A 5978-nucleotide genomic window follows, 5' to 3' on the forward strand; every position below is an offset into this window, starting at 1 on the left:
GCCATATGCAGAAAATTAAACCTGGACCCCTTCCTTACACCATATATGAAAATTAACTCAAGATAGATTAAAGACATAAATGTAAAACTCCAACATATAAAAACTCTGGAAGACAACCTAGGCAATACCATTCAGGACACAGGCACGGACTAAGATTTCATGATGAAGAAAGCAAAAAGCAATTGCAACAAAAAGCAAAAGTTGACAAATGTGATCTAATTTAAACTAAAGAGCTTCTACTCAGCAAAATAAACTATCAACAGAGTAAACAAACAACTTATAGAATGGGATAAAATTTTTGCAAATTATGCATCTGACAAAGGTATAATATCCAGCATCTTTAAGGAACTTAAACAAATTTATAAGAAAAAAACAAACCACACCATAAAAAAAGTGGGCAAAGGACCTGATCAAACACTTCTCAAAAGAAGACATTTATGCAGCCAAGAAACACATGAAAAAACGCTCAACATCACTGATCATTAGAGAAATGCAAATCAAAACCACATTGAGATACCATCTCACACTGGTCAGAAGGGCTATTATTAAAAAGTCAAAAAACAAATAACAGAGGCTGGCAATGTGGAGAAAAAGGAGCACTTTTACACTGTTTGTGGGAGAGTACATTAGTTTAACCATTGTGGAAAACATTGTGGTGATTTCTCAAAGACCTAATACCATTGGATTCAGCGATCCCATTACTGGGTATATACCCAAATGGATATAAATTATTGTACTGTAAAGACACATGCATGTGTATGTTCATTGCAGCACTATTCACAATAGCAAAGACACAGAATCAACCCAAATGCCCATCAATGATAGACTGGATATAGATAATGTCATACGTATACATCATGGAATACCTGGCAGTCATAAAAAGGAAAGAGATCATGTCCTTTGCAGGGACATGGATGGAGATGGAGGCCAATATTCTTAACAAACTAATGCAGAAACAGAAAACCAAATACCATATGTTCTCACTTATAAGCTGGAGCTAAATAATGAGGTCACATGGACACATGGGGTGAACAACACTCCTTGGGGCTTATTGGAGGGTGGAGGGTGGGAGGAGGGAGAAGATCAGCAAAAAGGATTAATGGGTGCTAGGCTTAATAACTGGATGATAAAATAATTGGTACAACAAACCCCCATGACACAAGCTTACCTATGAAACAAACCTGCACATGTACCCCTGAAATTAAAAGTTAAAAAATAAAAATTTAGATTAAAAAATTACAATTTGAAGAACAGGGCCACAATCAATGTTCATTCAACCGGACTACACACGTGGCACTGCACTAATCTGTGATTTCAAAATTAATTTATGAATTTGACAAATGTTCAAAAATATAAAAGCTACCTCTTTAGAGGCCTTACTATGTGCTAAATTTTCTAAACGCTTTGTATTCATTATTTTCATTCCTCTGGTGTAGGTATGACTACTTCCTCAAACGTATACAAAAGTAATAATTTGCTCAAGATTATTCCATGGCAAAAAGATTAAAAACCAAGAATTCTAACTCTAGAGTTTATGCTTTTATCCACTATCTTTTAACTCTCTCTCAAAAAAAGGTTTTAGGGAATTAAACAATTTGTTGACCTGGGAAGAATTACTGGACATTTAAAAATAATGTCAGATGACTGCTCAACATACAGAATGTGTGTTTGTGTGTGTATGTGTGTGTGTTTGTGTGTGTTTGATGTTTCCAATCATGCAATTGCTACCAGGGCTGTTTATAATAACAAAGATATGGAATCAAACTAAGTGTCCATCCACAGGTGAATGAATCAAGAAAATGGGGGATATATACACAATGAAATACTGCTCAGCTGTAAAAAAAATCCTGTCTACATAGATAAACCTGGAGGACATTATGTTAATTGAAATAAGCCAGGCACAGAAATACAAGTATTGTATATTCTCCTGCATATATGGAATCTAAACAAATTAATCTCATAGAAGTATTATAAAAGAATAGTTGTTACCAGAGCCTGAGGTTTTTAACAGGTAAGGGATGTTGTGAAGACATTGGTCAAAGGATACATAACTATAGTTAAATAAGTTCAAGAGACCTATTGTACAACATGGTGACTATAGTTAATGATGATATATTGTATTCTTGAAAAATGTTAAGACATCCATCCACTAAGTGGATGTTAAATGTTCTCAGAAGGAAAACGATGTCTATGTGGGGTAAAGCATTTGTTAATAAGCTAAATTTAAGCATACAAAAATGTATACATGCTTCAAAATGTCATATGCTATATGATACAAACAATTTTATCTGTCAATTTAAAAACAAAATGATTGACAATGAAACATTCTATATAGCTGCATGCTTTTATTCAAGTAGTGATCAGATGTTGATTCTCAAATTATGTAGAGTGGATGGCTTCCATGATGAATGATTTGGTGTTTTGCTGGGTGTATATACCAGAAAACAAAACAAAAGAAATTAATTGGGGAGGCCTAGCAACAGAATTATTGGATTTCTGAGGAGTATTAAACAGAGTACATAGGAAAGGAAATGCTGGCAGGAAAAATGCAATTGTTTTGAAGAGAATTGTGGGTCCAGAGAATTGTGGGAGAATTGAGGGAGCACAAGAGGATAAGGAACTGAGTGAAACGTAAAAATAAAAGGAAAGGATATTAGAGTTTATGACTTAAAGATAGAGAATTATGCTAAAATTCAGACTGTAACCATGAATATGGAAGTTAGGGTCACTGAAATAGAAAAAAAAACACAGGACAAGATTGTCAAATCAGTAATCATAGTGTTTGTGTTTTAGGTTGTAAAATAATAGAGTTATGTTGAATTTAGTGACAACTTAAGCAATTTGTTTCACAGATGTAAAAGGCTATGTTTTGAACCTTCTATAAAATAACTTTATCTGATTTTGTAATGTTTACCTGGATGCTCTGTCTAGTGATAGTAGTAGCAAACAATTGTTATAAATAATTATAAGAAATAGTTTTTTAATATAAAATGTTACAGATGTATATCAGATATTTTGTTAATTTTGTTTTGCAGAAGCCAAATACAGCTATTTTTTTTCCTGCCCCAAAGTGTGATGTTATTGTGGTTAACACAGTGGAGTGTAGCATGGTCTAAAAACCTGATCTAAGGCCAGGTGTGGTGGTTCACACCTGTAATCCTAGCACTGTGGTAGGCCAAGTCAGGTGAATCACCTTAGGTCAGAAGTTCAAGACCAGCAAGGCCAACATAATGAAACCCCGTCTCTACTGAAAATACAAAAATTAGCTGGGCGTGGTGGCAGGCACCTGTAATCCTAGCTATTTGGGAGGCCAAGGCAGGAGAATCTCTTGAACCTGAGAGGCAGAGGTTGCAGTGAGCCAAGACTGCGCCATTGCACTACAGCCTGGGCAACAAGAGTGAAATTCCATCTCAAAAACAACAAACAACAAAAAACCTGATCTAAAATTATCATTATATCTTTTACCTTAATCTCTTTCAATCTCAGTTTCCTTGTTATGTGAAGATGGAAGACACTATTGTCTATTCAGTAGCAACCCTCAGCCCTTTATACTTCTAGCTAAGAGACTCATTTCCCCACAATAGAGGTCAAATATATGAAGACTCACTTTGTTCAGCTTCCTCTTATGTAAAGTTTGGCTATATGAGCAAATCATGACCAGTTACTCTTGAGTGAGCTTTTTCTAGGAGTGGAAATAGGAGTGTGTTTAGATGCTCCTCATGATAAAACAGAAAAATTTTATAAAAAACAACTTTATTTCCTTTATGATTTAGAGGATGCCTTGTGTGGGTTTGATGGGTGTTTCTGCAGCTGTACTATGAACAAAGAGAGCTATTATTGATACACTGTAGGTAGAAAGCTGAAAATAACCTAGAACTAGCTACCTACAGACATACTGTAAGGGATAAATTGCACATATTATGGATTAATCCACTTTTAATGAGATATTTTATTCCTCTCAGCCAAGTGTCCTAAGCAAAGAAATAATTTAAATGAAAAAGAAAACATCACCTGCACTGGTAGCATGTAGTTAATATTGCTTACTTTAAAATATTTTTTAACCAATTTGATGTAATGCAAATTTAAGTAAAAACTAAAAATGGAGCCTATGTACAATATAACTCATCATTTTATCATAGTCCACACTTGTATTAGTACTACCTATAATTAAATGGTTAATTTGGCTTTTAGAACAGTCATAATATAACACTGAATGTTATTAGGCTTGTTTACCAGGTTAAGTTAAAAAATGAAGCTCGTATTAGGGCTAAAAGAGAAGATGAAATGTATGAGCGGTAATAGTAATACAACTTTAGAAGAGAAGAACGCACTGCCAATCAAACAGTAAGAGTTTGATAAAAAAAATAAGAATATACCTAAATATCTATGCCCTTTGGCTAAGATCAAGTGTAGTATCTGTTCTTATCAGTTAAAAATACTAAAAAAGTATTTTTCTTCATTTTTAAATAAGAACATAACCTTACCTGCCTTCAAAAATGGCTATTTTCATATAATGTTAATTTAAAAATAATAAAAGAAAAAGGTATCATGTATCAGACAAATTGCATTAATTGCATTGATTGCAAATTGTATTAATTGCATTGAAGATTAAATCCTATTCTTTCTTTTTAACATCTCATCCTACATTTTAAATACAAATGTAAAATGCAATTAATAGTGACACTTTTTCTTCATAGCTTTGAAGTGGAAAATTAGAAAATGGCTAGAGGATGTTTGCTACATAACCTTTTTAATGCTCTAGCTTGAACTATAGACCCTTGTGCAAGCAGACTAAATGTACTATTTGGGGTACTCCAGCCTATTTCTGGGAAGATGATTGTCTAATCATTTCAGAGAAAATGTCAGAGCATTTTCCCAGCAGTTATTGGTAACAACACAGCACAGCTGCAAATGTAAATTCTTCCAGACATGACTTCAGCCCTGAGAGTCAGCTTTACTTCCTTCCTTAAAAGCTCTTTATAATCAAATAGTAAGTATGCATGTAAAGGTGATATATATGTTAATTAGCTGGAACAGATTATCACTTCACAATGTAGAGGTATCTTAACAACATTAAGTGGTACACCTTAAATATATACAATATTTATATTTCAATGATATTTCAATAAAGCTGTGTTAAAAACGAAAAAAAAAATAGCCGTAAGAAAAATAAAAAATAAACAAGATTTACCTGCCCATAAAATTTTTGGAATAATAAGTTCTCTATATTTATATAGATAACTTTGAGGACTTTATAAGCCAAAGAAAATCTTGAGTTCAAAAATGAAATCAGATATTTAAACTGGATGTTTGAAAGTCTCTAATTTCTTGCAGAGTAAGAAATGACACTTGCTATTTCTTTGTCTGCCAGGATCATATACAAATAATAATTTCTTTAAGTATGTGAATTAATTGTGTTTGTAATAGAGAAAAGCTTGTGGTCACTGAATTATTTTATTTTACAGTTAAATCTTTTAGTGTAACTGTGTGTTTGAGAATAAATACTACACATTTTTTGTAAGACAAAGTTGACTAATCCTTAGTGTATTACTTAGAATATGTCTTTTTATATAGGCCTCCATGTCTTTCCTCTCCAGTCTGAGACACTTCATGGTGCATTTAAGCTTTGCCTTTTACTTTTGTTGACATATGATTTTGAAAGTTACTGACTAACTCATAGATGTTACAAGTGAGTTAAGAGGGCAATGAGTTACTAAGATTACACTTTCAAGCCATCAAATACAGACCATGTATCCCACTATAAATTCCTCTCTGATTACCCGTAAAAACATTGTTTATAGACATATTTTATATTTAGACAATGTTATTTAATTTTCTAGTTGATTTAAATCCTATCTTCTTTCATGTAACACGTTATAGTAATTAACATGATAATTAGCATATAAAAGTCCATAATACATTTTAGTTGAATTGAATTAAGAAACTCATGATATAGGACCATGAAATGAGGAATTGAT

The 5978-nt window shown here is 32.8% G+C and overlaps 1 pseudogene; it reads left to right on the forward strand.

Moving 5' to 3' along the window:
• Positions 1-4380: 4380 nt before the first annotated feature.
• On the forward strand, positions 4381-4484 carry LOC129463377 (uncharacterized; annotated as a pseudogene).
• The last annotated feature ends 1494 nt before the right edge of the window (positions 4485-5978 follow it).

Source organism: Symphalangus syndactylus, chromosome 14 (genome assembly GCF_028878055.3).
Source record: "Symphalangus syndactylus isolate Jambi chromosome 14, NHGRI_mSymSyn1-v2.1_pri, whole genome shotgun sequence".
NCBI classification, from domain to species: Eukaryota; Metazoa; Chordata; class Mammalia; order Primates; family Hylobatidae; genus Symphalangus; species Symphalangus syndactylus.